This window comes from Haliotis rubra, unplaced genomic scaffold, assembly GCF_003918875.1.
Source record: "Haliotis rubra isolate DU_JTF1 unplaced genomic scaffold, ASM391887v1 Scf340, whole genome shotgun sequence".
Lineage (NCBI taxonomy): Eukaryota > Metazoa > Mollusca > Gastropoda > Lepetellida > Haliotidae > Haliotis > Haliotis rubra.
In genome coordinates, this window is record NW_025767014.1 from 747501 (window position 1) to 759362 (window position 11862).

Genomic DNA, 11862 nt, shown 5'->3' on the forward strand with positions numbered 1-11862 from the left:
TCTTTTGCTGCGTTCAAATCACATCTTAAAACGCATCTCTTTTCATTGCACTATTAACTCCATTCAAAAATTATTATTATTTTGTAGCGCTTTGAGCACCCACTTAGTGGTTGGATTTAGCGCTATATAAATTTCCAGTATTGTTATTATTAATGACAAAATAATGAGTTGTAATCACCATGACACTGAAGAATGCTTGATTCTGAATTGGTTAAAAGAGGTACCCATTTTCCTACTGAAACCTATTTTAAATTCACTCTTTTCACATAAAATCATAAAATACGTGTGAACATTAGCTGGGACAAGTTATAGTGACGCGCCAAAAGTATTGTAATAACTGTTTTCCTTTTTATACACCGTTAGACCTCAGGACGTGATATTTTGTCAAAATATATTTTGGGACTTTTCATTTGACGTTTGGTGACGTCATGCGCTGTATTTACACCGGTCCCGTGCGTAGCAGACGATGCGTCACTCGGCAAATAGATGACAGAAGAGCAAAAGGAATATCAATTACATAGGAATAGATTGAAAAATTGTGAGATGGCTAATATAAATTACATGTAGTATAAATTCATAGACCTGCAGTTGGGCAAATTTTAGGAAGTTTTTATGAATGGGAAGATTTTGAAAACAGTCCTTGTTGCGGAAGACCGAAGTTGGTCGGACCGAGACGGGGTCAGAGATTATTTCGGCTGGTACGTAACAACAGACGACAGGCTTTGTCAGATCGAACAACTTCATTGCACTGTGTGTAACAGACTAATACTTCATCACAGCCAATCGTGCAGTTCTAAGAACTATTCGGAAAGGGATAAGAATTTCGAAAATCAGCCTCAAATTTTAGTGACGTCGAGCTTAACTCCAAAGTAGCCGTGCCACCTTGTGCCCTAGTGATAACAATGGGCGATGAATCAGGAGATGTTTGAAATAATCATAGGTGTTGCGATACTTCTTTCCATGTGTATATATTTGTGGTGTGGTGTCGCCAAAGAATTTGGAAACGGGCCCTGGATATTACAGGGTGATGAGGTCTCATGAGACCACTTCCTGGAAAACTACTAACAGTATACCCATGATGGACTGGTTTGGACAGTCCCCTGATAGTAATATTATCTTTAATGTATGGGGATGTGTTAACATTCATAGAAACTCAGGATTTTATAGAATCTGTGCAGCGGATCTGGGCTGGTCTTCCACAAGCTTGTACAGATCTATTTTGAAAAGAACGATAAGTGGTAACATCCGGGCTGGATATAGTACCAAGTATTAGAATGATTTGGTAAATTAATTCATCCACTTGTTTTCTGTCACATTTACTACGGTAACGCTATTGACCTTACACCGGTGACATTATAATGTTGCTCTGAATTTCTGAAAATATTTCCAGCTGATAATTCCTGTTGGCTCATATATGGACATCACAATCATTGTATTTTAAGTATCGTTAATACGAATATCACATATCAATAATTAAGCTGACAGAAGAAATATTTGTTGTTCCAAATATAATATGATATTTTGACAAGGAAACAAAGGAGGTTAATTATCTCAATGCCATGAATAAAATGTCATTGTTGAAATACATATATTGGATTGAAACTATGATCTGGAAACAAACAAGCTTTAGGGTAATTATCTTAATGTCATTATAATGTCATTGTTGAAATAAATATTTTGAAGTGAAATGATGATCTTGAAACAAACAAGGTTAAATTATCTTAATGTCATTGTTGAAATAAAAATATATTGAATTGAAATTATGATCTGGAAACAAAGAAGGCTAATTATCTTAATGTCACATTATAATGTCATTGTGGAAATATATATATATTGGATTGAAACTTTGATCTGGAAACAAACAAGGGTAATTATCTTAATGTCATTATAATGTCATTATTGAAATCAATATTTTGAAGTGAAATTATGATCTGGAAACGAACAAGGTTAAAATATCTTAATGTCATTGTTGAAATAAATATATTGGATTGAAATTATGTTCTGGAAACAAACAAGGGTAATTATCTTAATGTCGTTATAAATAATGTCATTGTTGAAATAAATATACTGAGTCAAAAAAGAAACTTCACAAAATGTAATTTGAAAAATAATGAATAATTTTTCTCTGGTGATACATCTATGTATCCGAAATGGGATCCCTATCTTTCGACTCGAGAAAAACGTTAGCAAAACCCACTCAAACCCATCCATTCGTCGTGCAAATGACGTTAGTGCTAAATCAGGTTTTGCACGTGCAGTCGATCACGTGATCTTCGCATCGAAGTTTTCTTCATATGCACGTGTTTGCATTGGCCTCAAGAATTGAAAAAACACTTTTAAACCACAGTTCTAACGATACTTGAAATGCCACGATTGTCAAATGTGCAACGTGAACGTGCCGTTGGCATGTTGCAAGCGGGAAGATCAGTTATTGACGTCGCAACAGCAATGGGATGCAGCCGTCGTACTGTGTATGATTTGAGAGGTCGTCTACAACAAACTGGCACCACTTCTGATCGCCCAAGGTCGGGTCGTCCACGTGTGACTTCACGAGCAGAAGACCGTCAAATCGTCCTACGTCACCTACGTGACAGATTTCTGCCGGCTACACGAACCAGGGCTGAGATGTTTAGAGGTCGACTGTCATCACAGACCATTGGAAATCGGTTGCGGGCTGCCAATCTCCTTTCTCGACGTCCATATCGTGGGCCAATATTGACGCCGTTTCATCAACGTCAACGTCTGCTGTGGACCCAACGTCACCTCCGATGGACCCAGAGAGACTGGAATCGAGTCGTCTTTAGCGATGAATCCAGGTTTACCCTCAGATTTGCAGACGGCAGGCATAGAGTCTGGAGACGACGTCGTGAACGGTATGCCCAATGTTGTGTACAGGATGTCGACAGATTCGGGGGCGGAAGTTGCATGGTGTGGGGTGCTTTCTGTGGGAACAACCGTTCCCGACTTCTGGTCATCCGTGGAAACGTCACAGCTGCTGCTTACCGCGACCAGGTGCTCACCCCTGAACTCGTTCCTTTCATGGCGGCTCATGGCCCAGGTCTACAGTTCCAGCATGATAATGCTCAGCCGCATACCGCGATGTTGACACGAAATTTCCTTCAAAACGCTGGAATCAACGTCATGGACTGGCCATCGAGGTCCCCTGACCTTAATCCAATAGAGCACGTTTGGGATGCACTTGGGAGAAGGCTTCGTGGTCTTAGGAACCAACCTCAGAATTTGCAGGAACTTGGTGCTGCCTTGCAAGAACAATGGCGCAGAATCCCCAACCACGTGTTCACAAGCATCAGACAGTCGATGAGGAGACGGTGTTTGGCAGTGGTGAATGCGCGGGGCGGCCATACACGATATCGAACTGAGAAATTTCGCATTTGTATTCTTGTGACTTGACATTCTGTATACCCATGTTTTGGAACAGCGGTGTAGCCTAATGGAACTGATTATGGCACTGTCAGTGTATAGAGTACATCACACAGATCTCAGCAATGAAATAATAACAATTTAACCATCTTACCATCTCTTGTTCTTTTATAGTGCCATGAAGAAAGAATGTGAAGTTTCTTTTTTGACTCAGTATAAATAAAATTGTATGACGTATTTTCATTCCCTGAAGTAAATTATAACTGTGTGTGAATATGACATCTGAGTGAACCGCTCACTTGATAATATAATACAAAACCACAGGCATCCTTGCTTCAGAATCTCTCACACGAAATATGATGGGAACGTGAGGCAGCAGTATATTCAGTACAAGACATCATATATATACTCATGCCAATAATGGTTGTCACCCCTCCCCACCCCAACCCCCACACACACACACACACACACACCTCACCCCCACCCCACACCCCTCTCCAATTAAAAAAATTGAAGGGGGTGACAACCATTATTGGCATGAGTATATGTATAATAATCCAATATATCTAATTTTACATAATAATTCGTTGTTTTCAAAACATTTGGATTGTTTAATTTATATAGCGTTTGCACCTTAGACACAGTTTCCATTCGTGGATAAATAGGGTACACTGATGTTATTAGGCATAAATGATGGAATGTTTCGTTAACGTCTCAAAAGATTTTCATGCATTCGTTTAACAACAGATTTGAAAACAAAATCTTGATTTCAGAAGACCATGGCACGTCACGCGTATTGAACATCTATATAGCTGCAGTAGAATCGTGTATCTCGGAACATTGACAAATACGTACACTGGCAGGTATTGATAGAGTTGTCACAGATGGTCTTATCAAGCACTTGCGTCCCGATGTCGAACAAAGAACTATTTGTACTACACATTTGGGTGACAATCAAGCAATCTTGACATATAACGTCACATTTTACACAGCTGCAGCATTATCGATGTTCTGGTGAAAATACATTTTTCAGCCAGAATTGGAGTTATAGTTTGGCATGAAATGCATGTGGACCCGGTTTTTTGTATATATCTCTTCATCCCATGACCCAATCGATCTCAAACTGTGCAAGTGGATGTTTTGTCAGACAACCTAATCACATTGTAAATCACCGATTTTATGCATTTGTATTAAAGAATCTGTCTATGTAACTGTCAACAAAATAAACAGCAGAACGCAGACTGCTTGCAGAGGGAGGGAGCCAATGACCTGTAACAGCGGCAGTGATGGGTCATAAAGGTAAATGCACGTGCAGTTCATGATAGTTACCTGTGCACTGCACAGTGATAGACCGTTTGGATCATTCACATTGACTACTTCTAGCTGTCATCATGAAAGCTTATTCAGATGATGCTAAACGTTTAATTAGAAATGTGTTGAATTTTGTTAAAAAAGAGAGCAAACGTAGCAAACCGATTTATAAGGTGTCGGATTACATGAAACCTACAACTTTTGCTCTTGGCATGAAAAAGAACATCGTGCTAAAAATTGTGAAAAATAAACCAACAACCAATAAACAAAACCTTGTACAAAAAGGTAGGTATCCAAAGTTAGATTCTTTTGACATCAGGGTCATCAGAGATGTCATTCGCCGGCTATTTGCTAGAAATGAACACCTGTCCACAAGAAAGTTAAAACACATCCTTGCAGAGGATCACGATATTAATGTTTCTAGGTTTATGCTAAGCAAACTACTGCTCAAATTTGGATCATTGGATGATGAGATATTTACAAAAAAACGTGTCCACATGCATTTCATGCCAAATTATAATCTTGAATTTGTATCTCTAACTTGCTTTGGTTGTTGGTTGGTTGTTTAACGCCCCGCTCGGCAATATTTCAGCTATATGGCGGCGGTCTGTAAATAATCGAGCCTAGACCAGACAACCCAGTCATCAACAGTATGAGCAATTGTATCCCTAACAAATTGTCACATTGTGAGGTCGAGCAGGGTATTATTTCAATAAAAGGTCTGGTTATGTTACGGATCATTCGATGAATCGTAAACTTTTGTTTGTGCTTTAAAACCCCGAGTCTACCAACAACGATCCGATGTCAAATTTGTTTTCCACATTTTTTATTCACATCAGTAGGTACAGTTATTTTATACAAAAATCGTACAGTGACAAGTGACAGTTCTAGTTACAATCGTTTTATACAAAAAGTCATACAATCAAGGTTGTATAATTGCGGATCGTCTAAGCTTGAGCAATTAGGTAAGTCGGTGCTATGGGTAATATTACTTGTTTGCTCCTGGGTTCATTTGGTTTGTTTTCATAATAGCACCATATCATTCTGGGTAACCAAGAGGTAGAAACATTCATACATTATTATACAGATGTCATGCCTAATACAAGCTTGTACATGTTGACAGTTGACAACACATCAGTCTTCAAACATGAGTAGATACATTCAAGTATTACTGCACAAAGATCATAGACTGTATACATTGAAGAGTCATAACACATCAGACCATGTTGTGTAATGGGTGCCCGTTTACTCCACATTCGTCTGGCTGGTTTTTCATTCTGGCAACATATCTTTCAAAGAAGCGATGGAGGATTTTAAGGACAAAATTAAATTTCTAATACAGCTTATGGATATAAATATGTATATATTTTCCCGTCCGTGAATCGGCACATATTGTAATTCACTATCTCAAAATTCTACTTTAAGCATGTTGAAGAGTCATGACATATTGTAAGTAGTGGTAGCCATTTGCTCATATATTCATTTATTTGTTTTTTTATTCTAGCAACATATCTCTCAACTTGAAAAATATCTTTCAAGGTAGCAATAAAGGATTTGAAAGATAGAGATTCATTTCTAATACAACTTATATATCTTATATATCTTTTTCCGGCCAAAAGAATGTGGTTCACCAGTTTGAAGTTTGTGGTCCCCTGGATACCAAAGAGGATGGATTTAAGATTAAGCTGAATCTCATAACACAGATGTTGTCTCAAAAATTGTTCCAGATTGTACCAAAAGTGACTAACCTGTGGACATTCAAAACATACATGCACAATCGATTCGTTTTCATTGTTACATCTTTGACAAATACTATTGTGGATCAACTTCATTTTAAATAATTCGAATTCCTTTTTGGTGTATATAATGCGATGCAAAAATCTATATTGGAAATCTTGTAGCTTGATATCTCTACAGCATTGTTTAGGAAGACTAAATATTTCCTTCTAGTTTAAGTCAGTTAACAATATTTGTTGCCATTTACTACAGATAATAGGGAGATAATTATTTTGCACAAGTATATCATATATCTTCCGAGATCCCTTTGATGGTTTAGTCCATTCCATAAGAAAGTTATTAATCCTAAGATCGTAGACACATATAGGTTAAGAATTGTCTATCATCCATTCTTTAGGGAGATTACTAACAACTCGATGATGGTCCAGATAAGTACCCTTGAGGTTGAATTTTTTTTCAAGTCTACAAAGGATAAGAGCCCGTTCTCGTCACATAGGTCTCTTTTATAATGCACTCCTTTACAGAACCAGTTTTCTATAATAAAATTTGAGTCTGTACACTAGTGGTTAAACCATATCGGTTCAGCTAGAATAGCCTGAATATCGCTTGCATCTGTCCAAAGAGACCTATAGTATTTACTCCAAATATATATCAAATCCTGCCAGTAGGGGTTATCAATTTTACAAAGTCTGTAAGACGGTACATGGGCACCCAGTTGAAAAAGTAGTTTTAAAGGAAAGTAGCTATTATAGAGGTTCTTAAACATGCTTATTTTTAGGATATAAACACATTTATATCTACCATTCTCAATCCACCATTCTCATAGCTTCTTGTCAAATACGCCCGTTTAATTTTATCAGGTTTGGAGTTCCAAATAAACTTTTAAAAAATTGAACTTAGTTCATCAACAAATTCTTTGGGTGGTTGAGGCAAAAGCAGAGAATATGTGAACAAGAGTAGATAATGTTAAAGTTTTTATCACAGTTATTTTTCCAATTAATGTCAATTTACGTTTACGCCAATTTGCTAATAATCTCTTAATGTTTTCTAGTCTTTTTCTGGTGTTGATAACCCATAGTTTTCTAAATTTGCGTTTAGTTGAATACCAAGAACTTCAAAGTCACCATCTTCGCACACTTTAATATTCTTTCCAATCATTGACCCAAGCCATATTGCCTTAGTTTTATCTGAAGTCATTCTTAATCCTGAATAATAGTAAAAACTTTCAACATGTTATGTGCAGCTCTTAGGCTTTCTTCTGAGCCGTCCAAAAAAAGCTGTGTATCGTCAGCATACTGCCCTAATTTATGCTCTATGTTCATTAAATAAATGCCTTTAATCGTATCATTGTCTCTAATCATAGTGGCCAGTATTTCAGCTACAAAAAGAAAGAAATATGGGGAGATTGGGTCCCCCTGTCTGCAGCCTCTACCATTGTCAAAAAGTGAAGAGAGATGGCCATTTTGTATGACACAAGAAGTTGCATTGCTTATCAAAATGTGTACCCACTTTATCATCTGAAGACCAAAGCCAAACCTTTCCAAAACTTTAAGTATAGCTATTTTTGACACAGAATCAAAGGCTTTTTCAAAGTCTATAGAAAGTAGCATACCTTTCTTATTCTTAGAATTTGTTTCCAGGATGATGTCGTACAATAATCTTATATTATCTGCTAAAGATCTCCCTGGAATGAATCCTGTTTGATTTTCGTGTATCAAAAGATCCAAAACAGTCTTCATTCTCTTAGTGATACATGTGCTAATAATCTTGTACAGACAATTTAAAAGGGTGATTGGTCACCAATTTTTAAGATAGGACCTATCCTTGTTTCCTTTAGGCAGACATGTTATAATTCCTCTGTTAATGTTCAAACTCAAACAGCCGTTATAAAGTGATTCACTGATAAATCTGTGCACCCAAACCTTTAGTTCTTTCAAAAAATCTTTAAAAATTCTATTGGAAAGCCGTCTACCCCGGGGCTTTTGTTATTTTTCATTCCTTTTTAAATCTCATCCAATGTAATTTCTTTTTCCAAATTGTCTCTTTGTTGTTTATCTAAAGCAGGAACTGGAACTTTTGAGAGGAAATCCTGAATTTCCTTGTCTGAAGCCCTATCACTTTTGGGAGTACAGATTTTTATAAAACTGTTTTTGTTCTTCTAGGACTTTTTTACCATCTAATATCCTTTATCATCTATTAATTGATTAATCAACTTGCTTGTGTAATTTCGGTTTTCCAAATGACAGAAGTATTTTGTAGGCTTTTCACCTTCCTCATACCATTTTATTCTGTTCCTTATTTGAATCCCTCTAGTTACTTCTCCCCTTAACTTTTCAATTTCTTCTTGAATTTTTGTAATTTCATTTAGTTTTTCTTCCTTTATGTTTTGAAAGTTTCCCCTGATTTCGTTTTCAACTTCTTCGCATATTCTATCTTCCAACTGTTCACTTTTATGGCACCGGTTTTTCTTCTCTTATGTTCTTAAGGTACATTGATTCCTGTAATGTATGTTTTCAGAACTTTGAATGGTGTTTCTTTGCTTTCTCGCATTATACAAAATGGAAACCAGTCGATGCTTATCTTCAATATTACGGATTCCCTAATTCCCTAATGCAATTTCAGTGAAAGTAACTTCCAACTTCCATGGGCATTGTAGACTTATATTGAACAACAGGGTGTCACTGCTCCCAGGTTTTTGTTGTATAAGTAACAATGTGTTCAGCGAATATCATCTACTTTCACATACAACTGCATAATGCTTTTTTAACTTATGTGGGCAGGGTGAATCCAGGTTGACCAACATCGCCTCCAGGCTTTTTCTTTGTTTTTTACATTTTGTTTTTTGTTCTTTTACTTTTGTTTATTAACTAGAAATTCCACATTTGTAGGTATTTTATGCTATGCGTTAATCACTTCCAAAAATAACCATGTTGCCATAGACATATCAAAAGTTATAAATACCTTTGACTTTGTCAAACATGACTATGGATAATAAAATTAAAATAGTGTCGGCAAACTGAAGGGGTCTCGGGGAGAAAAATAAGCACAGAGAAATAATGAACATGTGGAGAAAAAATGTTGCTCAATTATTTGTTTGCAAGATATTCACGTTGCTGAAAAAGATGAACTACTAATGAGAAACGAATGGGGATTAGAGTGCATTATCGCCCCCTATAGATCTAATGCAAGAGGGATTACCATTCTTTTTAATAACAATATTGAAGTTAAAATACATAGAACAATAAAATATCCTAATGGCAACTTTATTATTGCAGAATTGATGGAATAAAATTTACCCTCTCAAATATCTACGGCCCAAACAATGATGACCCAACTTTTTATGAGAATATTTTTAGAGTAATTTGGCCAAGAGGTTCAACTTCGACTCTGCTTATGTCGATGATTTGATGTTCAATTCTCTTCCACTGATTTGCCCAGTGGAGCGAACTATAGATAAGATCAGCGAGACTGCTCCTTCTGGTTAATATAGATCTATGCGTGGGGGGTGACAGGACGTTCTGACGTGGGATGACTTGAACTTTCCGATAGTCAACTTCCCCATGCATCGAGCGGTGTTCCAACACCCCCGTCCTTCAGTATTTTCAACAATTTTTGAGGTACAATCGAGCATGCTTTTTTCACCAAGATTTCAAAGAGCGACACTCTTGTTCAGAAGTTGTTTGATCAAGGTTGCCACATTCGAGGCCAGAGGCGAACTTTCAAGGTCTTTTATAGTGGACGTTTCCGGGTTTGATTGGTTTCCGATATTTTCCCGTGCTTTTTCGGGTGACCAATTGACCTGCCTTTGCATGTGTTTGTGCAGGATGGGCTGTGTGTAGGAATTCATTGACACATGCTCATAAATATGCTCTTGGCAGAGTCTTCTAAAGAATGTGAAACGTTTTGACGCATTTATGAATTTTGATAATCAATGTGAAATCTACCGCGACAGCCGACAATCACCACATATCGATTGAATACTTCTACCTTTTGCTTGGTTGTCAATATTTGTAGTAGAATGTGATAAATGGCCATTGACATTTTCATACTGTACAAACAAGCAAATATGTGAAAAGTTTGCCTGTACGTCAAATGCCAAGGTTTTACAATATTAGTAACAGATGTTAATTAGTTTATTTACCAACATCAAGTAAGCTGTGCCAGTCGTTTGATTATAAATCACTTACGTCGTGCAGTGGCTCTCAACACGCGAATGTTGAACGCCCTGAAATAGACTATGCTGAATTAATCTGTATAGTTCTACAAGCTTCCTTCTATACTCCCCGTCAAAATATAGTAACCAGCGCACCGCTGCCCTAAAGTGAATCTTCACAGAAACAATGTGTACCTCACTGTTTAACAAGGAATTACACTGCCATATGTATGTGCCATGTTTCATGTTTTTGATATTTTATTTGTGTGCTTGTTTGTTGTTTAACGCTGACTCAGCAATATCCCAGCTGCATGGCGAAGGTCTGTAAATAATCGGGTCTGGACCAGACAATCCAGTGATCAACATCATGAGCATCGATCTACACAATTGGGATCTGATGTTCGCGGGTTGTGGGATCTTTTAAAATGTTAGCCTTCATTGCATGGTTCTTCATATACTCTCCAATGCGGTCGCGGCTCTGGCCGGTGAATCTGAAACTTTCCATGCTTCTCAGCGATGTTAGGTATATTCAAGGGGTTCGAATCCGACATCCAATATGCTTCAACGGTAGTCCTAATAAGAAAAACTCAGTATTTCATATTTAATACATTGCCCCATTGCTTCAAAATGTAATGCCATTTAATACGTGAGTGGAAAGTAATAGCGCTCAACGCCGTTTCCGTTTCTTATTTGATCTTGATTTCAGTTATACTAAATTGTTAGGCTCCTGAATTATGTCATAACCCATCACATTGTATACTACTCAGAAATCACTAGAACATTGAAGATTAGACTTCATATGAATGTCCCTGCAAAGGAATTTGTGTACTACAGTGGTACCGAAAAAGGCCAATATATGTTACATGTAATTTCTTAGCAAATTAAGGTGGTGGGGTAGCCTAGTGGTTAAAGCTTTCGCTCGTCACGATGAAGACCCGAGTTCGATTCCCCACATGGGTACAATGTGTGAAGCTCATTACTGGTGTTTCCCCGCCGTGATATTGCTGGGATATTGCTAAAAGCGACGTAAAACCTAGCTCACTCACTCACTCACTCACTCACTCACTCACTCACTCACAAATTTGTTCAAACGTAGTGTCCAAGACGTTCAACGTGCTATACACTTCAAGCCTATTTACAACAGAGAAGTATGCATATGAATATAATAATAAATGTTACACACTGGAAAATACACGTTATTTAAATATTCACTTCCTTTGGCTAAAGCATGTTAAAATGTTGTGAAAGATGCAATGTATTTCTTTGTCGTTAAAATAAAT

At 37.2% G+C, this 11862-nt stretch overlaps 1 protein-coding gene across 1 annotated transcript in view; it reads left to right on the forward strand.

Moving 5' to 3' along the window:
* Positions 1-11862, forward strand: part of LOC124284652 (thioredoxin-like) — a 48825-nt gene that overhangs the window by 3326 nt on the left and 33637 nt on the right. The window lies entirely within an intron of this gene.